At 33.0% G+C, this 24797-nt stretch overlaps 1 protein-coding gene across 1 annotated transcript in view; it reads left to right on the top strand.

Annotated features, from left to right (window-relative positions):
* Positions 1-24797, top strand: part of LOC141390280 (uncharacterized) — a 143778-nt gene that overhangs the window by 24027 nt on the left and 94954 nt on the right. The window lies entirely within an intron of this gene.

Here is a 24797-nt window from a genome sequence, read left to right as displayed (position 1 = left end):
ATTTTCCGAATAATTGTTTAAAACAAGATGAAAAAAAAGAAACGAAACGAAGAAAAGAAAAAAAGGCATCTATGAAACCCGTACAATGTCCAACGTAAGCTTTTTAAGTTGTATATACCACAGAAAATTTTCAGTAATGCAGAGCGAATGTGTGTGCGTGTGTTTGTGTGTGCAAGCGAGCGAACGAGCTAAACCAAACGAACGAACGAAATGTGTATAATATGATTTGGAGTGGGGAATTTACATGGACTCCTCTCGTAAAAAAATATATAATGTCTTCAATTGAAATCGTCCATCCAACCAACCATCCATCTATCTATCCGTGTCCGTCCATACAACCAACCATATATCCATCAATCCATATGTCGTCCACCATTATTCCCCATGCAGTGCAGGGGCGGCTGTTAATAATGCGTTGCGTTATGTTACATGTTTACTTTTCTATGATCTATGGCTTCTGAACTAAAGACGAAGTGTACGGTTTTTTATACCCCACTTTTTTTATTCTGTTCTTTCCTTACAAAAAGTAGAAAAAACAGAAGAATCGTTGTTGTCGTTGTCGGTGTTCACCCTTAACGTCGCCGCCACCGTCATCATCTTCACGTCGTTGTCGTCGTCCATTCCTTTAATTTATTTTAGTATGGCCCCCCTGCTCCTTGTGAGGCTTAAATTGCATACCAACCATATCTATAACCAGAGTAGTGTCTTGTGTACTAGTAACATACGTAAATGACGAGCGAACCAACGAATACCTGAGCGAGCGTCGTCAGCTGTGTTTGGAAAAATCGATATTTGTTTTGTATGACCGATGAGAGAGGCCAGTCGCCGCCGGAGTGTGTTTATTTTATGCATATTATGCCATCTCGCTTCCTCTTTCCTGATTTAGATTTGTGTGTTAATGCATTTCTTGTGTTTTGAATACTTCATTCATTAATTTATTCTCAGTGTGGTGTTTTGGTGAGATCAAAATTCATAGATTTGTGAGAGTAATCCCCAAAGAGAGGTGTAGGAAAAACAATTGTAATTATTAATTTGTTATTACAACAAAAAATTAAAACGGAATTATTGCAACAATAAATTACAATATTTTACATTATGAGATAAGGTAAATGCAATTACAAGGAAATGTTTTTAACATGGTTTTGTTTGGATGTGTCGCCTACTTAGAAATTCACCACAGACACTCTGAATCTTCCCCAATTTTAATGTTGAGTGCTCTCCTTAACTCCAGTGCATTCTCCTCTCTTCTACTCATTTGAGTGTCAGAATCTTACCACAAACAACAACACCACCACCACACTACTACGTCTACTCCAAAATGAGAGTCAGCCGCCGCCGCCGTCGTCGTCGCCGATATAAACAATTTTTTATGCCGGTGTTTTTTTCTTCATCCAACACGACGTATCTATACGTATAAAATTTAATGAGGGTATTTGAATCTTGAGACTAGAAGAAAAAGCTATAAGTGTGAATTGGACATCAAGGAAAAAGGTAGCGCTATCCATTTTCAATTGAACTAAAATCGTTTTGTTGTGAGTTCGTGCTGCATCCATCCATCTCAAACAGTTACAAAAAACCGACAAATTGTGGATAGACAGCAATAAATTTTATTGCATTGTGCTGTGCGGTGTTGTGTGTGTCTCGATTTCGTTTTATTATCTATTCCCCTCTAGTAATATCAATAAAATGTTTGTTTGTCTGTCGTGTCCCTAGTCTGGAAAAATTTTCATGGCAATTAAAAAAACTCGGAAACATTAACATCTCGAAAAATTATAATGCAATGCCTAACCTACATTTGTTGTAAAAAAAAACCAACCTGGAGGAGGGGTGAAGAGAAGTAGTCTACAATTAAAAAGTTTGTTGACCTGGTCTGATTTCATTGAAATATCGAACTTGTCTGTAACCCCTTTCTTTCTCCCATGGGGGTTGGTAATTTTATTGAAGTGTTTTTTTTTTCTTCTTTCTGCAAGTAGGGTGCAGTGTGGCGCATATAAAATGTGAAAATTGTGTGAAAACAAGAGAATATTTTTTTGTAAAAATTGATGAAATGTTAAGAAAAAAATATGTGTGTGCAATAAATTACAATTGTGAGGAGATTGACTCACATTTCAAAAAATCTTAGACCTATCCTAACATTTGAGAGAACCATTTCTGGCAGAGACAGATAAAAATGCATAATACGCAATTTTTTCCAAGAAATTAATTTTGTAGGCCAGTCTGGTGGTCGTCTGGCCGAACAAATTTTACTTGGCAGCGCTTACGATGATCATTTACAAAATCTACCAACATTTAAGTTGTGTTCCAGAACTAAAAACATTTTTTAAAATTTTTACCACTTTTACAAAGCGCATTTTATATGGTTGTCATTCACCACATTTTCAATTTTTACCATTTAATAAAGTACGGGAGCAGTCTGATAGTGCGAAGCGTATCCACCAGTTCTATAGCTGCCACCAATATGGTATTGTTTCCAATATTAATAAAAACCTTTCTTTACAGTTTAATTTATGCAATTTCCCTCGGACAGAGAAGAGGAATTTTCTCCACTACATACAATTTGGTCGGAAGCATAAATGGAAATTAACTTCAATGAATATTTATGCCATCCTCCCCATATAACATTTGAACCTAGTAAATTATATAGGAATGTTCCAAACATCTGTGCTAACGGCGGTTTCCTAGCCTAAATTATATATAAGTGTTCCAGGCATCTGTGCTCACAGTGAATTTCTTGTCAATGTTGTTAGTCTCCTACATATTTTTACAAATGCGCGCATATCAATAAGTCTGCTGCAGATTGAATTTAATTGAAAGCATTGATGGGTGACGAATTCAAACACCACGTCTTCATTGAACTGAAATCCCTTAATCAGAGCAGAAAAAAAAGCTAATTAGTTGTAGCTTATTGCCTAGCAATGCCATTTCTGTTTGGTGTCCTGGAAACTGTAACGACGTTGGTTTATAAGGAAATATTAGTCACAGAAGATTTTAATTAAAATATCCTCGTCGATATATTTTGACAAAAGTAGCTTATTTTGTGAATCATTTAGAAGCTGAGGCTTTTGGTTTCTGCCGCCATGTCGATGCAGGCGCGAATTGTGATTGTGTGGTTGGGGAAATTTTTTTCTGTTCGTTAAACACATTGTCTTTGGAGAAATAACCATTTTAATTCGAAATACAAGTAATATTGTCTTTTTCATTGAAAATTATCCAAATTTTTTCACGTATATAATGTGATTAATTTACATAATACGACTAATTTCATCAATATCCATAATATAAATAAAAAATTATAATAATATTAACAATTAATTAATTAAGTTTTCAATTCAAGCCTTAATTAATTTCGAAAAAAATTGGGCGTCATTTTTTGCACCTCTCTGAGTTTTTTTTTGCGTCCGCGAACGTGTTAGAAGGGTTTTTTGTTAAATTTCTTCATAAATGCCATACTGGAGCTTGTCATATACCCTCCCAATTCTTTCTTTACGGATTATGTTGTCGTGTTTTCGCCACAGGTTCCTTATTGCAACGATATTTATCTTATCATGCGGAAGACAATGCTTCTTGGAGATACGTGTCTTCAAAGTTCTTTATGGTAGTATTCGAAATTTTATCTAATTTTTACACCCTCAGGCTTAAGGCTAAAGAGGGTATATACACTTTGATACGATGAAAATGTGCCTCATCGAAATAATGGTTTTAGACCCCAAGTATGTTTGGACGAAATGTGTTTCAGACAATTTGGAGTCGATCTAGCCATGTCCGTCCGTCTGTCTGTCTGTCCTGCTGGCTGGAGCTCACGATAACTCTCGAATGGTTGAACCGATTTGGTTTAAATTTTGGCTTTCGTAATATTTTGCCCAAACTTGGTTTAAGTTCGAAGATGAGCAACATCGGTCCACTCCTTCCGGTACCTCCCCCACAAAAGTTCGAAAATGTTCGGAAAGTTTGTGCGCACGATAACTCTTGAAGGAAGTAACTGATTTGGTTCATACTTAGCAAGCACATCGTGAAATTTCCATCAGACTTAGATGAGGTTCCAATATGGACTCAATCGGTCCACTCCTTCGGGTACCTCCCACACAAAATTTCGGAAAAGTTCGGTTTAGGACCTGTTCACGAATCGCTTTGATTTTTGTTGTAGTAACTTCTATTCACTGTATAAGTTTCATCAGGGGCAAGTCCATACTTCCTGAGAAAATAGCCTGAAAGTTACGAAAAAGCCCTATGACACCGTGTGTAGTGGATGGAGCGCAATATAACTCTTGAACGCATCTGCCGATTCGGTCCAAAATTTGGCCTTCGTAATATTTTGTCCAAACTTAGTTTAAGTTCGAAGATAAGCCATATCAGTATACTCCTTCAGGTACCTCCCTCCCCCCCAAAGAGTTCAAAAATGTTCGGAAAAATTCTGTGCATGATAACTCTTGATGGTAGTGACCCATCCCAGTATATATACGGTTCGAATATGGACTGCATTTGTCCACGCCTTCGGGTACCTCCCACACAAAATTTTGGATAAGTTCACTTTAAGAACTGCTCTGGAATCAATTTGATTTTTGTTGAAGCAACTTTCATTCACTGCCTCAGTTACGACGGTACAAGTTTTATTAGGGGCAAGTCCATACTTCTTGAGAAAACAACCCTAAATTTGTAAAAACCCTCTATGGCACCATGTAGTGGCTGGAGAGCACGACAACTCCCGAACCAAATACTGAGTTGATCCACACTTCGCATATCGTAATATTTATTCGAATATTAGATGAAATTCGAAGGTGGTGCTTGTAGGTCCACTCCTTCCGTTACCTCCCCCGCCAAAATTTTCAAAGCTCCTTAAATATATACGTTTTTGACAAAAAAAAGTGTTTCAATTCACACAGGCTGAGGGTATATCTCTGTCGGAAAAGCCGACTGATCCTTTTTTACTTGTTTAAGTTTACGAAGGCAAAACTCCTCTCATCAAACAAAAATTACACTACCAGATACTAATATTACCCGTACTCTTATGTGGGTATTTGCGAAAGCAGATGAGGCGGAATTTGGGATGTTTGAGAGAAAACATCCTTGGAAGATTTATAGACCAATTGCGTCGACGGTATATACCGGCGTCGTATGAATCACGAGTTGTAGCAGCCGATCAACATTAGGTCTGTACGACAATTTTCCCAGTAATAATTACTCAGTAACTTCCAGCAATTTCTCTCCAGCATTTTGCAAAAACTTGCAACAAAGTCAGCTGTTTCTAAAAATGTATTAACAATTTTATAATTGCTTTTGATATTTTGAATCAAAAGGAACAAAAACATTAATTTTAAAATTATATTTTTGTTGTTTAATGCGATAATCCTATGTACAATGCTTTGTATTCTAAAATATTTTATATTGTGAAATTTTCTTGGTCAAAAACGTAAACATTTTAAAAGTCAGCTGGGCGCACTTGCAAATTTTTACGAGACAAATTTTCCCAGCAAAAAATTGTAAGTTCTGTGCATGACACAATTACCCAGGTATATGTGTCAGTCCAGCTGATCGAGTAATTGTGCCATGGTTCTCTGTCACAAAATCTCTCTCAACTCGCTCTCTTTTACTGGACAACTGGACTGGATAACAAAAGTTATCGAACAACATTCAGTCAAATTTTTTCGTTTATCGTACAGACCTATTGATATATGGTTTGACCCTTCACTTATAGAACGGTAAAAGCTGTCAATTGCTCCCATATTAATTGTATGCTTCTTAAGCGAGCACTTTTAGGGTAAAATGTGGTAAAACTAGAAGATTCTGGCACGTAAAGGAACAGAGCTACAACGATTTTTTACTTCTTTAATTTTGTATGCCATGTGATATGATTTTGATCTTGATTTTTGGCCTCTTATTGGGGTATTCATATGCCTTTCACGCCAGAAAGGCGTTTAAAAATCTATTCTTAGTTCCGGCTTTTGCTACATAAAGCTCTGTTTAGAATACAAAGTCGACGTAAATTCATTCCTGCGATAGTACACACAAATTATAGATTTTAAAGGAATATTTAATTACATAACCAGTTTTGGATTCTGTCCATAGGTGAATAGCTTAAATTACTGACCGAAGTTCATCCACGCACAAGTTATTAAATTCTATTTTGTATATATTCCGAGATTTGTCCCAGATTTTTCCGAGATTTGACGTAATATTTCCCAACAGGGGGAAAGAAGATTTTATTCATCTAGCCGCCGTGAATATGTGCGTCGTACCTTCAGAATATCACACGTACGTACCAAAGTTTAACATTTTAACACTTTTGACGACTGTAGTCCCACTGTTTATACCTGATAATGGCCTGAATGTTAAAAAAGGGGTGTTTGTGACATAATAAAGTTTGCAGATTTTTTTTGTGTAGACGATGTTGAACCTGTCAAATTGAATAACGGCGAAAAATTTGGACAGAAATCCAGTTTGAAGCGTCTTGCTCTTGGATAGATTGATCCTAAAAATGAGATTAAATCAAACGTAGTTAAGGAACTTTGAAGGTCCATATCTCCTTATGATTCATTACTAGAAAGTGGTATACTTTTTTTTACAAAATCCATACTTTCTAAGATGAAGGCTTGACTTGAAAACTTAACAAAAGACCCCTACAATGAGTCAATGAAATTGTTGGTATAGCCGTTAATAAAATTATTCCAAACATATGTCATGTTCAAAGATGGCCTATACGGGTCCATTCTTTAGGGATATTAATGGTAAAGTTGTTTTTTTTTTTTAGTTTTAGAGGAATAGTTAGGTCCGTTTCTTTTGAAGTTCATAGGGTTTCAATAAAGGTATTTTGTTTTAGTTCTTGGGTTATTGTTCGCCGCCAAGTCGACCTCGATTTCGTGATTCTTGGTAATTCCATTCAAGCGCCTTTCTGCCATCCAGCTTTTCCTACGTTTAATCTACTTTTGTATGGTTTCCTGCTTCGTTAAGTTCCACAGCTCTGTGTTGCCTATAGTGTTGGGTCAGAATAGCCTGCAAATGGTCATGTGGCATGAATACATATTGTTGTTGTTGTTGTAGCAGAATTTAACCCTACGTAGACGCATAGGTTTAATGCTGGGTTGGCAGCCGCTGGCCGAAACACTATAGTTCCGGGTCAATCCGGTACGAAAGAACCCGCTGCCGTGGGATTGATGAATACCTATAGTTTTTGCGTGATGGCGTTAGACACAAACAAGCCAGGTTTAACTGCATTATATCAGAATCGATATTACACATGCTTCGAATATTTTACGCTTGATTTTCTGGATATATGTGAGCTTCTCCATACACCTTGCAGTCGTCCAAACACTTCTGTCGCTTTGTTTAACCGATTGATTACGTCCGTTTCTACACCACCATTCGTCGTTACGATGCTTCCTAGATAGCAGAAACTATCGAGGTATTCCTTGTAACGTCATGTTTTCTGTACTGATGTTCTTAATTCTCTTGGCCTTAGTTTTTTTGATGTTAATCTCAAGTCCAACATTGTGAGCCGGTCTCTCCAGATCTTCTAATTTTGACTGCATATTGGATATCTTGTCCATATTACAACATTAAATTCCAGCCTCTTACTCAGTTCTTCAGGTGTGATGTCGTTCCCCCTTCATCTTGCGATCACAAGGAACTACTACCTAAGATGATTTATGTCTGTCGTGTTCTCTCCAGGTCTTCTAATTTTGACTGCATATTGGATATCTTGTCCATATTACAACACTAAATTCCAGCCTCTTACTTACTCTGTTCTTCAGGTGTAATGTCGTTACTCCTTCATCTTACGATCACAAGAAACTACTACCTAAGATGAGTTCTGTCTGTCGTGTTCTATCATTTGAGAGGTCGTTTCAGTACTTATATACTATGTAGATGCAGATACTAAAACTTTCAGAAATTAATTAACCTATTCTCAATAATTAGTTGACGAATGTGCATGACATGGATCCGTACAGCCGTACTAAAACCCCTGCTGTGATACAAAAGCCCCGCTTCTAAATTATAAAGCGACAAAAAATAAATTAATCTAATCCATCATAAGAGGTATGACGTTTACAAGGTTTTGACGGCCGAAACCCTAAAATATCATCATACAGACTATCTCTGGTCCGTCCAACTTGGCAATATAGAATAATCTGAAATTTCACAAAAAAAAAAAAATGAATTTTTTGTAATTAATGAATCTGCAAGTGGAATAATTAGCGCACGATAACTCTCGAACGGATGTACCGATTCGGTTCAAATTTTGGCTTTCGTAATATTTTGCCCAAACTTAGTTTAAGTTCGAAGATGGGCTATATCGCTCCACTCCTTCCGGTACCTCCCACACAAAAGTTCGAAAATGTTCGGAAAATTTGTGCGCACGATAACTCTTGAAGGGAGTAATCGATTTGGTTTATTCTTTGCACATCATGAAGTGTGTACCAGACTTAGATAAGGTTTCAATATGGACTCAATCGGTCTACTCCTTCGGGTACCTCCCACACAAAATTTCGGAAAAGTTCAGTTTAGGGCCATCTCTCGAATCGCTTTGATTTTTGTTTTAGCAACTTGTATTTACTGTCCTCAATACGACGGTACAAGTTTCATTAGGGGCAAGCCCATACTTCCTGAGAAAATAGCATGAAAGTTGCAAAAAAAAAACCCCTATGAAACGCGTGAGGTGGTTGGAGCGCAAGATAACTCTAGAACGGATCTGCCGATTCGGTCCAACATTTGGCCTTAGTAATATTTTGTCCAAACATAGTTTAAGTTCGAAGATAAGCCATATCGGTCCATTCATTCAGGAACCTCCCCCACAAAAGTTCAAAAATGTTCGGAAAAATTGTTTGTACGGTAACTCTTGAAGGGAGTGGCCCAATTGGTCTATACTTTACATATCCTAATATATCTACCAGATATAGATCAGGTTCAAATATGGACTATATTTGTCCACTCCATCCGGTACCTCCCACACAAAATTTCGGATAAGTTCACTTTAAGACCTGATATCGAATCACTTTGATTTTTGTTGAAGCAACTTACATTCGGTGCCTCAATTACGATGGTAAAAGTTTTTTTCAGGGGCAAGTCCATACTTCTTGAGCGAACAGCCCGAAGGGTGTAAAAACCCCATAGGCACCATATGTAGTGGCTAGAGATCCACTTCCATAATGGTCAATGTCGATCCATTCTTTTTGTATCTCCTCCGCAAAACTTTTGATCTTTAATCCAAATCAACATTTTTGCCGGTTCAAATGCCCAAAATTTTTAAAACCCCGTAAATACATTTTTTTTGGGAAAAAATTGTTTCAATGTACACAGGCTGAGGGTATATCTCTGTCGGCAAAGCCGACTGATACTTTTTTACTTGTTTCTTTTTTAGTTTTCAGTCAAAGGATGAAGTTAGGCATCCAAAGCGCAACATAAAATATTCCAGTATTTCCTTATGCTTTATATAAGTGTATAAAGCGAACATGATTCCAAAATCAACCAAACGCATCACTTTTCAATTTAAACAATTTTCAGATTCATTAATTTCATACCTACACACATGCATATGTGTTCCCTCTGCAACCCTGGGGGGACAAAAAGACGGAGACTTGTCTCATATCAATGAGTGCACGCCGATTCATGTTGGCTCAATGATATGGGATACAATTAAGGCATTTTTAATTCCATAATCTGAAAATAGTGATGATGATTCATAAATGAGGTGCCTTTTTGTTAAAGATGTCTCATATTCAAGTTTATTTATTTTTTTTTTAATTGACAGACACTGTGTGTTTTTAAAGTACGACTGATGAAGTATTCAAGCCTTTACTTTTTGTTCCCTATACTTTGATTTGCATAGACTTTTTTCACAAGAACATATAATCGAACTTCCATAACATGATGAGTCCATAAAATGAGGTGTCAACCAAGCCCTGCGGCCGAATACAAATTTATGTACACATTTCCTAATACATATAATTTTGAATGATGTGTTGCTTACTGTGGACTGGAGAAAAATGAATTTTGCGATACCTTCTAGTTATGGAAGATCAATTTGAGTGTATATTTCTATTGGTATTTATTTGCTTGAAATTTAGTTCGATATTTTGCTTCTTCTTTAAATTTTAATTGGTATGCTTTGTGGTGTTGTTGACTGCGTGCGCTCTGCTTCAAATAAATAATATATTATGGGAAAATATAAATTCAAGATAATTAAAGAAAAAATAGTTCAAGAATGATGGTGATTTTTTTTTTTTTGAATCCTGCTTGTTTTATTTATTGTTAGCAATGATGATGATGATGTCAAAGTTTGTGTTCTTTTCATAGATGCGCGTAGATAGTTAGCTAAGGAGCCTAAATATTTTGGTAAATTTTCTAAATTGTATAAGAATAAAAATCAAAACAAAATTGGTTACAATGTAAAAAATTCAAATATTCATTATAAATATACGTTTTTTATTCCATAAAGTTTAAGAATTGTTTTCTAGAGTTAATTATACCCCTGGTTTGTCATATGTTAAGAATCAACAACAACAACGTCAATCTTTCATTAAATTACTATATAAATAACAATCACCTCACATTGTTGGTCTGTTCCAGTACTGCACATTTCTACACATTTTTACTATTTTTTTCGATAACATAAAGGAAAAATCGGTTATCGGAGTAAAAATGTGTAGAAATGTGTAGTACTGGAACAAACCATGTATTTTGATAATTAACTAATAATTGTTGTTTGTGTGCTCATACATATTTAAAAAAGGAGCCTAGGATTATTCTCCTGCTTTTCTTTTTTTCTTTGTAAAGATTTCCATTCTCTAGACTAGGCCAAGAAAATGTATTCTCTTCTACTCACTACTATTATTTTTATATAAAATCTATTTTTACAACCTATCAACAAATCATCTACTATTCTATAGTCGTCTTCCGTATGAATGATTGTTTCAACTTACATACATACTGTAACTAATATATACAAAAAAACAAGAACAACAACAATAAACTAACCCTTGAAATATTGAAGAATGAATACCAACCAACCAACCACCCACCACCAACCAACCTTATCACTTTTGTCTAATATTTCTAAATTGTTTAACTTTTTTTATTATATACATATAAATAATATAGTAAGTACAAGAACTACAACTAAGAGTGGCCCTTGTGTGCGGCGGGGTACTACAACAGGTAGAGAGGAAGAAAGCGGAACAAATCCATAAAGGAAAATTGAAGAACATGTGTCCTTTATTCCCATACATAAGGATAAGGCCGGCCTGTCTGTCTTTTCATTGATTACCGCCTTTCTATTTGTGGAGGAAAAAGGTTTCCATTTGTAGGAGGTGGAGGAGGAGGAAGATGAATAGAAAAAGAAAAAGGTGGGTGGGGAAGTAAAGTGGGTATTGTCCTGTTTCTTGATTTTTTTCTTGTTTGTAAAAAGGCCCATGTGTGGCGTCTCTCTTTCTGTGCGTCCTTTAAGAACCACTTAAAAAGGAGGAAGGGTCAGTTATTTAAAGGAAGCAAAGCAAATAAATTATTGACAACAGCAACAACAAAAACAGAAAAGGAAGACTCAAATTACCGTATTCGTATATGTATTTATAATTTATGTGTGCGTGTTTTTTCTTTTTGAGGTTTGAAAAGTGATGGAGTGGTGTAAGAGAGTGGTGTAAGAGAGTGTTGTGACGAGAGATACAAGTGGCAGGCAACACAACTTGCCACAATGTGACATGTGGCTTCCCCCACCCACCCTCTAATAATACAAACTAATAAATAAAATACCATAAAGCAGCAGTCAGTCAATCGCACCAACAAAAAGAAGCAAGCAAGCGAGCGAGCAGTGGCAACATTAAATATATCACCACCATTCTTTGGCGAACTTCAAAATTCCCCTTCCAAAAAAACAAAAAAGAAACATAAAATCCTCAACAAACATCAAGAAGATGCTTTTCTTTAACAAACCACCAACCATTACACAAAAATATATTCTTCAGGAACAGGAAAACTATAGTTGATGAGAGGAGGAGGATGATGATGAATAGCCCATATCAATCTACATAACATTGTTATGAGATGTGGAAAGAAATCCAAAAAACACACACAAAACAACACAAGGCACAAAACAAATGAGAAAAAGAAAACAAGAAGAAGAATGAAAACTATGCGCGGCGACAGAACGAACAACCGAACGACGAACAACCGCGATCTCGACCAGCCAGCCAACAACATCTAAAACAAATCAATCCCACAAATTTCTGTTTTGGATGAAGACAAATTTTTTTCTGATTTTTTTTACTGGAAAACTTTTTAAACAAAAATCCCAGTTTGGAAAATAAGCCTTTAAAATTGATGACAATGGTTTCTTTCTTTTTTATGTTGTTAATTCCAAAAAGGCATTTGAATGCAAAAGTCAGTCAGTAGTCAGTCACATTCAGTCAGTCAGTCATTCAGAAACAAAATCAGTCTCAGTCGCCGGCCCTTTGTTAACAAAAAAAGAAAAAAAAAACTACAACAAAAATTTTCCAGCCACCAAACAATCTCCAAAACAACAACGATGTCGTCTATTGTCATCTCTTGGCATTGTTCTTCTTTGTCGTCTCTTTCCATGCAGACTTGTTTTAAACTTTTTTTTTTTTTTTTATTTTGAAATACCTAGGAAACTTTTTTCTTATCGATTTGTTGTGCATGGTGGTGTCTTTTTTTTTGGATACATAGCAAATAATTTTTAAGCTCCCTTTTGTACTTTTTTTGTCTACTTCTTTAAAATGGTATCCCTTGATATAGCTTAGAACGTTGGCAGTGTACGGAATTATTTAAAGGTACTTTTAAAGTAACAAAAAAATAAACAAAAAACAAAAATGTGTGTGGACCTTGTTTTCAAAGTTACAATAACAACAAAAACAAACTGAAATGATGAGTGTGGGGTGTTTTTTCTTTTTCAATAACAAACAAATTAAAAGAAACTTTTTTATATATTCGTATTTTTATAAATGTTATAAAACAAAACTTATTTTGTAATTAATATATTTTGTAGAAGTTTTTACAGATAAACAAAGTGTTTTACATACTATTTTTTTAGTTATGACAAAAAGGACAATCATTTATGTAATTATGATTTAATTTTTATACTTTGCGGAAAGTTGTAATTTTATAATTTATGATCTACGTTCTAAGCTAAAGGTTTTAAAGAGGGTTTAAAGAACCTTTAAGAATTCCTAAAAAACAGGAATGAAAATCTAAAAAAATATTTAAAAATTGTTCATTTTAGTTAGAAGCTTAGCCAAAGTCAAAGGAAATTCTTTAAAAATTTTGAATTTGTCACTATAGAGTTAAAAGAATCAATGTCAATCATGACATAATACATATTCAAGGATGGACCTCTTGTAAAGGTACTTACCAGAAAGGAGAATATTGAATATTTGCTGAAAATTTCTCTACAGTTTGGCTGTACGTTGAGTTTTTGGTTGTATGCACATTTCATGTGCATTTCAGCTATGAAAAATTTTTTACAAGTGGTGTCGAACCATGTTCGGTAATAAAAAGGTACGTAAACCAGAATCGAACCGTGAATGTCCTATTGATAATGAAATATGATATAAAATAGCTTATTTTTGATCGATTTTTTTTCAATTATTTCTAAAATTCATGTTATAGAAATACATAAAAAATTCCAGCCAATCCAAGAAGTTATTTTAAAATCCGAGTTTTTAAATCATTATAGTTAAGACTTCATTCACTACCTTTATTTAGAAAACATGGTCTATTTTAAGAGTCATGGCCTTAAGAAGTTATCAAAAATTAAGAATTTGAAGCTTAGCCAATGTCCCTTGCAATTCTTTAAAAATCGTTTATTTAGAACTTGGAACATTAAAAAGATATCATTGATGATCCCTTTGCAAATTTGGCTATTCAAGACTTTCAAAAATTCTTAAATAAATCGTATCTTTCTAAATGAATCGTATCTATTTTTATGCATTTAGTTTTATCTATTCGATTATACAAATAATAAAAAATACAAATAATAAAAATTACAAATAATAGAAAATGCAAATAATATAATTAATAATATTCTCGTATATTGACCTTGGAAGCTCTAGGAATAAATAAATTTATGAATAAAAATGTAGAAAATAATAAAAATATAAAAAATAGTAAAAATATAAAAAATAATACACATATAAAAAATAATAAAAATAATAAATATTAAAAAAAATAAAAGAATAAAAAAATAAAAAAAATTTAAGTCTGGAGTATTTATTATCCCAATGGCTTAACTTCATAATACAAAATACTAAAATGATAAGAAATAAAATTTATTTATTATTTTTATTTTATTAATAATAAATACCATTTTATTAAAAATAATATTTTATTAATAATGAACAAATTTTATTGTTGTTTTGCTCGACCTTTTAATTTCTAATTAAATGAAAGAGTTTTTCCGATAATGAACAATAATAATAAAAATCATAAAAATGATGAATGTAATAAAAATAAAAAATAAAAATAATAAAAAAAAAATAAAAAAATATTTTTTATTGTTTTTATTTTGTTTATTTTAAAATAATAAGACAATAAAATAATGAAACAATAAAAATAATAAAAAAGTAAAATAAAAAGTAAACTAAAAAAAATTAAAAATAAAAAAAATTAAAAATAAAAAAATTAACAATAAAAAAAATTAAAATAAAAAAATAAAAATAAAAAAATAAAAATAAAAAAATTAACAATAAAAAAATTAAAATAAAAAAATAAAAAAAATAAAAAAAATAAAATAAAAAAATTAAATAAAAAAATATAAATAATAATAAAATAAAAATAATAATGGAATAAAATAAATAATAATATAATAATAATTATAGTAATAATAATAATAATAATTATAATTATATAATATTATATAATTATAATTAATAATCAATATAATTATAATTATAATAATTATAATTATAATAATTATAATTATAATTATATAATTATAATAATTATTATTATAATTATAATAATAATTATTATTATAATTATAATAATAATTATTATTATAATTATTTATTATAATTATAATTATATAATTATAATTATATTATTATAATTATATATTATTATAATTATAATTATTATAATTATAATAAAATAACAATGATTAATAATAATAATAAAAATACTTCGGTGGTTGGGTAAAAGTTTAAATGCAATTATTAGATAATTGAGTTCATCTAATTGCACTTTTACCCAAACACCGTTGTATCAAAAATAACAGTTTCTTATCTCTCCTAAAAAATATTTTTAGATACGAGTTTGACAAAGTAATGCATCGATATGTAGCTCTAATATTATTTTTACGAATTATTTGGGGTTTACTTTTATCGTTTTTTTTTACATAGTTTTATACCATCTAAGAATAATTTTAAAAGCAAATCTTCAACAATACAGTGTCGGCCAAAACTAAAGCACCCCCTCAATACACTTTTTTATAATGGTAATTTTTTTTAGAGAACAAAGTTGTAAAATTGTTTTGTATTTTCCTTTTTATTTATTCATATCTTTATTATTGGAAAATACAAACAGAAGGAATTCAGAATTTAATAAACAAAAATTAAAATTCAAAAAACATTTTAGGTCGCATATATAAGCGGACAAAACTAAAGCACCCCACAATTTGAGGTACAACAAAAGCTATTGAAATCAATATTTCGTTGCGTATCCTTTATTCTGGATGACGCAAGCACATCGTTTAGGCATAGAGGATATCAAATAATTAATTATTGCAGGCGATTTGCTATTTTTTTCGGCTTCAAATAAATTTTCTTTGATTTTTCAATTTTTTTTCGTATGATTTTTGAGTTAACGATACTACACAAGCCCCAATTGAGAGCTAAAATCAGGGGATTGATTGGGCCAACGGAGAACTTCTGTCTAGTTGTTTGGAAATCACTCCTTAAGCACTTTCGATACATGTTTTGGTTCGATATCTTTCTGGAATATCCATCTAAGTGGCATCTCTTCTTTAGCATAAGGCAACATCACGCCTTTTAATACGTTACGATACTTGAAACGATCCATAATTCCATTAATTTTATAAATTGGTCCAATCCCTTGCCCCGAAAAAAAATCGGCAACCATTGTGTTCCACCTCTATGTGCCCTTACAATATTTAGGACTTAACCGTTGGCCATTTGATCTATGCCTTATTCCATCCAAATCCTTTAAAATCAACTTAGATTCATCAGAAAACAGCACAGTCCTTCATTTTTGGATACCCCAGTTCAGATGGGTCTTGGCGACTTCCAGTCTGGCTACTTCATTTTTTGACAATATGAAAGGTGCTGGTCGTCGACTGAATAAGCCGTCGTCTACCGCTCTTCTGTTAATCGTTCTTTTGCTTATTTTTCAATCTAAGCGATTTTGTATTTGACCAGAAGATGCTGTAGCATAATTTTTGGATGAATATGAACAATATCGGCTAATGTCTTGGTACAGCCCCCTTATAGCGATACCTTCCGATCATCGGTATTTTGAGTATTTAAGCCACATTTTCCAACTAATTTGGTACTTAGGGTTCCTAGTGGTCACAAAACATTTCCACAAAAAATTGTGGACCTGGGTCCACGTTTGGGTATAACCTCCATATATCGGTACCTCCCGATTTTTCAGTATTTCTAGGATGTAACCTAAATTTTCCTAAAATCAATTGTTTCTCCTGCAGTAATTTATAATTTATTATCCTCTATGCCTAAAAGATATGCTTGTATCATCCAGAATAGAGGATACGCAACGAATAATTGATTTCAAGTTTTGTCCGCTTATATTTGCGACCTAAAATGTTTTTTGAATTTTAACTTTTGTTTATTGAATTCTGAATTCCTTATTTTTGTGCTTTTCAACAATAAATATATAAAAAATAAAACGAAAAATAAATAAATTTATAACTTTGCTTTCTTAAAAAATTATCATTTTAAAAAAATGTACTGAGGGGTGCTTTAGTTTTGGCCGACACTGTATATTTAGCAGCTTTCAATCGTTGCACCACTACATTTTCCTAATTGGTGTCTTCAAAAATTCCAATCATACTCGTGTTTCCGTACTTTTTGATAGTACAATAACACTATGCAACACTGAAAATGCAAACAACTTCTAATGGGCATTTTCTGAAGGGGTACATACTGAGAATACAAAAATCCTAATAAGGTTTCGTGTTGTTAGATTGGGTTTGGATTTTATAGCCTCATCTAAACCGGGCTACTAAAACTACCCTTTTTCCATTGATCGGAGCTTTATCTCAGAAACTAGTAAACATTTTACTTCGCGGTCTTCAGCAATATTGTAGCCCTAAAGTAGAGGAACCTGGGTGCTAAATAGAAGAACAAGAAAAAACTGCATCTAGCGCATGAAAATCGATAAAATATATCGAAGTTTACATAATTTCTGGAATGACCATAGCAGCTAAACTATTTTGAGATGAACCAAGTAACCTTTCGCAAACATTTTCCATACAATGTACTCAGCAATTTTTCAGAACATTCTGAAACTCTAAAATACTTATTTTATGTTGTTTAGACTGTATTTCGTATCATACCTTCTACAACAAATATTTCAAACAATGTTCACACAGACTGTTTTAATATTTGGAATTTAAATGCATTGTTCATATATTTACCAAATTTCCTCTGAAAATGTGCTAGAAATAGCGTGATAGAGGGATTTAATAAGAATGAAATGTTCTGAAGATTTGTGAACTACATTCCAGCGGATATTTCTTTCAAAGTAAAGTTAGCGAAATATGTTACAGTTTTGGAGATATGGTGCGAAATATACGAAATAAATGAATTTTCATGCTTTTATCTACATGTTTGCATCAGAGGTTTAATTAAACAAGATTCGATTAGGGTTTAGAGATATTACCTCGATTTGCTCTAAAAAGTCAATATTTAGCCATGTTTAGATGAGGCCATAAAACCTAAACCCGATCTAACAACAAAAAGCCCAAATAGGCTTTTTGTCGATTGGGTCTGTACTTTCATAAAATCCGCAGCAGAAGTTGTTGGCACAAAATTTCCTAGAAAATGTTGCACAGTGTAATACAAATAAATTTGTTCAAAAAAAGGATGGAACAACTGAAAATTTGCAAACAATCTTGCAGAAACATGTTTGTACTCGGCCAACAAGGAGAAGAGAGGGTCATTCAGCGACATTGGGTTTATTATTTGTTTAAAAAAAGTACAAGTTTTGTTAGTTTTCTAACACAAAATTATAAAAATAGTACTAGATAGATATTAGCTTGCAGGTTTTGGAACACAACTCATATGTACCTTTTTTACAAAGCGCACACGTCACATGACACGCCAAATTTTTATTGCTTTATGTCCCTAATTTTGTATTTTAAGATCTCAATGCCCGAAAGTCACCTTTATAGATTTATTATTTGATATCCCTCAGTAATGTTGGCGACATTTCCTGAGTATTTCGGGCATGTGAAATTTCTTTTTCGCTGTTCGGACTCGGCGATAAACAGTAGGTCACATATCATTGAGCAAATATGCATCGGGGTGCACTCATTGATATGAGTGAAGTCTACCTTGTCCCTCCTGGGATGTTTGTGGAACAATTATATAACGGTGCAACCTAATTTACGTATTTGCAACATTTGTCAAACCAAACATTCATTAGAAATATTGAAGGGGAAATTTGATAGAAAGTTAAAAAAAATACTTATAAAAGATTCAATGATCTACAGCTGACGCTAACAGTAGTGGACAAATATATTTATTATACATTATTTTTGAATCCACGTGGACGAGAACCCAATTTCATTGAAAAAAAATATTTTATTTTAATGTACATGTCGCTTAAATGCATAATTGATACATATTAATGCATAATTGATGCATAATTGATACATATTAACATTACCACCTATCAGGCTTTATATAAAAGAAAGAAAGAAAAAACACCACCACCACTCAAAATTCATTTCAGCACGAAAGCAAAAAATTAAAAGTAAATAAACAAAGGTTCCAATAATTTCAAAACATTTTCATCGTTTCGTTGCATTTTTTGTTGGATAGCATAACACACAACAAATATATGTACCAAAGCTCGCTCACAGTCTACCATTGAAATAATTTAATTTTAATTTAAAAACTTTTTAACTTTATCATAATTTGTGAAGGAGACATAGAGGAGGAGAGGTTAGTATAAGAGTAATTAATTTTAATATTTTAAAATTATAAACGTTATGTTCGTCGTACATACATACTACGATATTTATATAGTAATGCCACGATTACAAAATAGCCCAACAACCCACCAACCACACAGGAGTGTTGTTGGTTGTTTCGTGTTATTTCATCGTTTAAATAAGAAATAATGTTATTCATATTATTTTTAAACCTTGAATATTTTTTTGGTACATTATTACAAGCATTTCGTGTGTATTAGGCATAATACACAACACAACAGAAAGCAAAACATCACCTAAAGGGATGAGAAAAAGGAATGGTGTGGTACCTTATTTCCATACAAATTTGTGTGGTGATAGCCTAATTAATTTTTTGTTTTGTTTTCTTTTTTGCTTTTGTAATTTAATGAAATTTTGGTACATATATTGTTGTCGTTATGCTATTCTCTCTTTGTCGCTCTCTATCACTCTAATTAATAAAATAAGAAACATAAAAATTAATGTGTGCCACAAACAGCAACAACAGCATAGTCTGTGGTTTTGAATTCAAAAGCAATGGCAGTAACAGATTTTTTTTTGAAATAAATGATTACTAACATTACTAGTTCAAGCATTTTCGAAAGTAATTGAAAGAAATTTGGTATAATTCTGTTTTTCTTTAGGTAACAGATTTTTTAGTAAGTTTTAGTTTTTAGATTTAGTACCTTTTTGATTATTGAAATTACATATCGAAATGATTTACTAACGATGTAAATCTGTTTAGATTTTTTACATTTCCACACAAAAAGTTTGGTTATGGTTAAAATGGGTTTCATTACGCGAAAAAAATATGTAGCGTTTGGGATAATATTAAAAATGTATGCTTTTGTCAATTTTGTCTTACGGAGTGAGAAATGAATCGTTGATTTTATATATATTTTCAATAACTTTGATTGTGTTGTAAGGGCTCAGCAAGAAATAGGGCTTATAAAGCATCAGTATTCCTTCTAAAAAAACTACTGATAGGTTATCTCCCGATTCCATCTACCCATTATTGGTTATTTAAATTTTGAATTTTCAGGGGTTAAAAGAACTCACCTCGTTTCATTTTAGAAATTATGAATCAAATAATGGAACAAGTTGAGTTAACGCACTATGCTATGGACAGGTGCAAATCTAGGGCACGGGAACAACTTTTTTTCAATTTTAAATTTTTTCTGTTATCAGCTGGCCTTTAACAAAGGAATTTTTGGAACTTGAAAGGCCCATATCTCGGGAAGTATGGACTTCCGCAACAAATGTTATATAATTTGTGATCAGGGTGACGAGATCTACCTGTGATAAAAATTTTATTTCGATCCGAGCATAGTTGGCCAGCTCATTTTATGCCCAAATAATATTCAGCATATCATCCATAGATTGCACAGATTGTGTACAGATATGAAATAATTGTATTGCCATTATTGGCCCCTTTTTGGAACTTCTCTATAACGTAGCACTTGGCGACCGACGAATTAGAACGATATAGAAAAATTATTTTGTGTGAGAATTTTCACTTGCACCTTAACCCACTTAAAGCCACTGGTTGTTTAAACGCCACAAAAAATGGTTGCATAAATTGACGTAAAACTCGGATATTTTCGCAAATTTTGGGGTGGTTTTTTACATTTTGTTATGGTATTGTCTGTTATATCTCATTCCACGCTTATAAAGCTTAATTCGGTCCATGTATTTCAACGCAATTGGCCTAAAATGCAAGCAATTCAGAAAAATCGACTTTTTTGTAATATTCGACTTTTCATGAAAAATTTAAATATACGTTAAAAATTTAATCATAAATGTTACATTCATATAAAATCAGGGATTTCTTAGGAAATATAGGAGTATTTTCTTCATCAAAAACCAAGGGATTGCTATATAAGAATACAGAGATGTTAACCTATCAAATTTTCGGCAGTTTTAAAAGAAGGCCCGATTACAGGAAAACTTTACGTTTTAGAGAAAAAAAATATTTATTAAAAAGCCTCAAAAACATAATTTTCATATAAAATTTTAAGTTTTTAGGCAAAAAAAAAAAAAAAAAAAAAAAAAAAATTCTCGGCGCTATGTAACCCACACAACTCCGTAATAGAGAAGATCGACTGTATTTGGCTTTTAGAAGCCTTTTCAATTGTGTTTATAACTTCCACCATCGGATATATTAAGTTTGTAACTCATCAGGTTGCGACTCTTGATCAGGGTATATTCTGAATCGATCTATTATTTTTGACAGCCAGTTGAAATCCCTCTATTGTCCACAATAATTGAGATAGAACCCTATATTTTTGCACACGAGTGTATTTTTTTCCATAGGTAGGCCAAGCTTGGTTATTGGCTATATTGGTCGTCATTTTGGTGTGGCCCCCATATACCCGATTTTAGGTATTTTGAAGATTTTAGCTTATTTTTTCACCGAATTTCCTGTAATTTGATATTTGTTCAACAAAAATGTCAACATAGATCCTTGTTTTGTATAGGACCCATATAGAGATACGTCCCGATTGTATATGTTGAGGATTTTAGCTACATTTTCACAGCGAGTTAGCTGTAATTTTACATTTTATGTGCTCAATTTGGTATTTTGAATTCCTAGTGGCCAAACGACTTCAGCACCAAATACTACGGACAAAGACCAAGTTTTGGTGTAGTCTCCTTGTAACGGTACCACCCGATTTAGGTATCTTAAAGTTTTTTTTCGGTCCAAATCGACTTTAATTTGGTATTTAGAATTCCCAATGGTCAAAAAACTTCTTCAGCAAAAACTGTTGTTGATGCTGGGTTGGCAGCCGTTGGCCGGGTCAAAAGAACCCACTGCCATGTGATTGAACCAAAACTGTGGACAAAAACCCACCTCCCCATATACCAGTACTACCCGATTTCAGTTATTTTCAAGTTTTTATCTATATTTTGTGATCAAATTCACTTTGACTTGGCATATAGAATACCCAGTGGTGGTCAAACAAACTTATCCACCAAAAACTGTGGATATATGCCCGCCCACGTTTTGGTGTAGCCCAAATACAAAGGTATCGGCAAGTTTCTCAGTGTCAAAAAACTTCTCCAACAAAAAGGTCCATGTTTGGTATAGCCAACATATAACGGTGCCTACCGATATTAGATATTTCGTTTTATTTACATTTTTGGACCAATTTGACTGAATATGGAATTTCTTTTAAAATCATAAATTTCGCTTGAAAAAAATATCGGTTGGTCGAAAATAACTATTTGCCGAGGTTTATCCAAAAATTATCATAACTCATGATAGACTGATTGGTCTCCAGTCTTCTAAGAATCGCTAAGTTTGGATTTTTAACGATCATAACCTAAAAATATTCTTTATCCTATAGGATATATTCTCATTCGGAACCTTCGAGGTGTATTCAATTTGAGATTTTGTCTCATAACATGCTATTTTAAGCCGTATGGCCAATAAAAATGAAATTGAAATAACCATTTCCTACTGTACCCGACTACATCTCGTAAATAAGCTGTGCAATTACGTATCCACACATTGTCTTGAGGCTGTTAAGCGAGAATTTGGATATTTGTCGTAAAAATGCGATTGAATAGCATATGTAGATCACAGCCGACCAAGAAGAGGGCAACAAAATTCTCAATATTTGCAACTTTTGACAGTGTGTTAGTAACGTTGTATGCACGCATGCTGCAAAACAAAAACAAATCAAAACATTTGTGTGCTCTTTCGTTGCGTTCGGGTCGTGTGTGTGTGAATTGCCGAAAAACTTCGTAACTTTAACAATATCAAATCACGACATTGATGTAGATAGGTTCATCTAAGTGATCCAATAAGATAATTCATATGGAAAAGTTCAATGTAGATTCTGACACCTTCTATTTCTACTGTCCGGCAATATTTGCTGAGTAAAGACCGACAAGTACACACCTCTAAGCGGCAGAACATTCTCTCGGGTCTCTATATAGCGATAAATTTGGATATTTGGCTTAAATATGCCATCGAAACCTTTTTGAAAAGTGTTTTCAAAACGACCATAACCCAGAAGTTTAGAACGAATAGGCCGACATTAGTATCGGGTCTTTCTAAAGGGAAAATTTTGTATATTTGGTTAATAAATGCCAATGAAGCCCCTTTTGAAGTGTTCTCAAAACGACCATAAAATCCCACAAATGTAGACGACATGGGATATGTTCCCCGAAAATACTCCAATAAGACATTTCCTGTGGAAAAGATCCATTCCGCATACCTTGGAAGTGGATACATTGAACATTTTCTAAAGTAAGGCAAGGCACGAGCATACCCAATGTGACAGCACATTCATTTATTCTAGCATATGTTCGACAAAAATGCAGAAATTGGATATTTCACTTAAAAAGGATATATTCAGTTCAATTCATAATGAGTGACATGCTATGTCAATGATGTAGGTGATTTTAGTACCTCGGAACCCTAAAAAGTTATTGGCCATTGGGCAATGACCTGTAATGTGCGTGCTTCATGTAAATGAAAATACACGACGCGGATAACATATTCTCTTCTCAATGTTGTGTTTATTATAACAAGGTACAACTTGTTCTTCAAAGGGCTCGATATCGAAGCTGAAGTCATACATAACCTCACTTCGAAAGGTATTTTGAAGCATATTCGTCTGCGTAGCAAATATTCTGTACATGATTTTTGACAGCTGTTTTCATACCGTTTATGTCAAATAAAGTTGCTTTGTATTCGCGCATCCAACTAGGGGTTCTTAAATCGATTTCCCCACTACTGCAATTTCATAAAATTACTCTAGTATAGAACTCGATTTAAGAACCTCTAGTTTCATGCACGAATACAAAGCAACTGACAATACGGAAGTCAGCCAATCGATATAATGCACTGTATCATCATATAAGGGTATAGTTTGTGAACGCGCCTGGATAAAGAAACCCACTGCCATAACCTCACTTTGTTCTTTAAAAAGAAAAGAAATGCAATTTACCTCAACTTCAAAACCACAATGGAGGGAATATAAACGTCAATTCGTCACAGTTTTATTTATGTGTAATGAATCTCTTTCTTTAAACAAATAAATATAAATAAATGAAACCAATGCCATAACCTCATTTTTGTGGGAGGAGTAACAATGAAAAAACTGGTCACATTCATTAATATCTTTCATTTCTCTAAAATAGTGCAGAGTGCACAGGAAAATATGTAGATATGAGAATAACATGAAATATTGACCAAAACCATGTTTCTCTTTTTTGACGGGGAATTTAAGATAAAAATTCGCCGAGGTGTGAACATAACTATATAAGCAATTGCCAGTTTGTCGGTAAGAGAGGGTGTTGAGAGGCAAAGGATTACCATTTGCCTCACCTCTTTCTTCTTCAAACTGACAATTGCCGCAAGGAAAATTGCCTAATATAAATATGGACTATGATTCAATAAAAATAGAAAACGTAAAATAGAAATCTTCAAATTCCCAACCCCTCTCAGTAGAGTAGATTTGCCTTTGAGTAAACTCGGGACAATATTTTTATAATGCCCTTGAACCGTTTTGATTTTCAAAATCAAGTAGAAAAACACTTGAAATTATACCAAATTTCTTTCAAATACAGATCTTCACATTTTTTTAGAAATTGTCTTGTCTTCTAATAATTTTCACTACTTACTACTACAACC

This window comes from Musca autumnalis, unplaced genomic scaffold (assembly GCF_047663935.1).
Source record: "Musca autumnalis isolate F117 unplaced genomic scaffold, ASM4766393v1 scaffold_1, whole genome shotgun sequence".
Lineage (NCBI taxonomy): Eukaryota > Metazoa > Arthropoda > Insecta > Diptera > Muscidae > Musca > Musca autumnalis.
The sequence above is the reverse complement of the archived record's forward strand: the minus strand, read 5'-3'. Positions and strand labels throughout refer to the sequence as shown.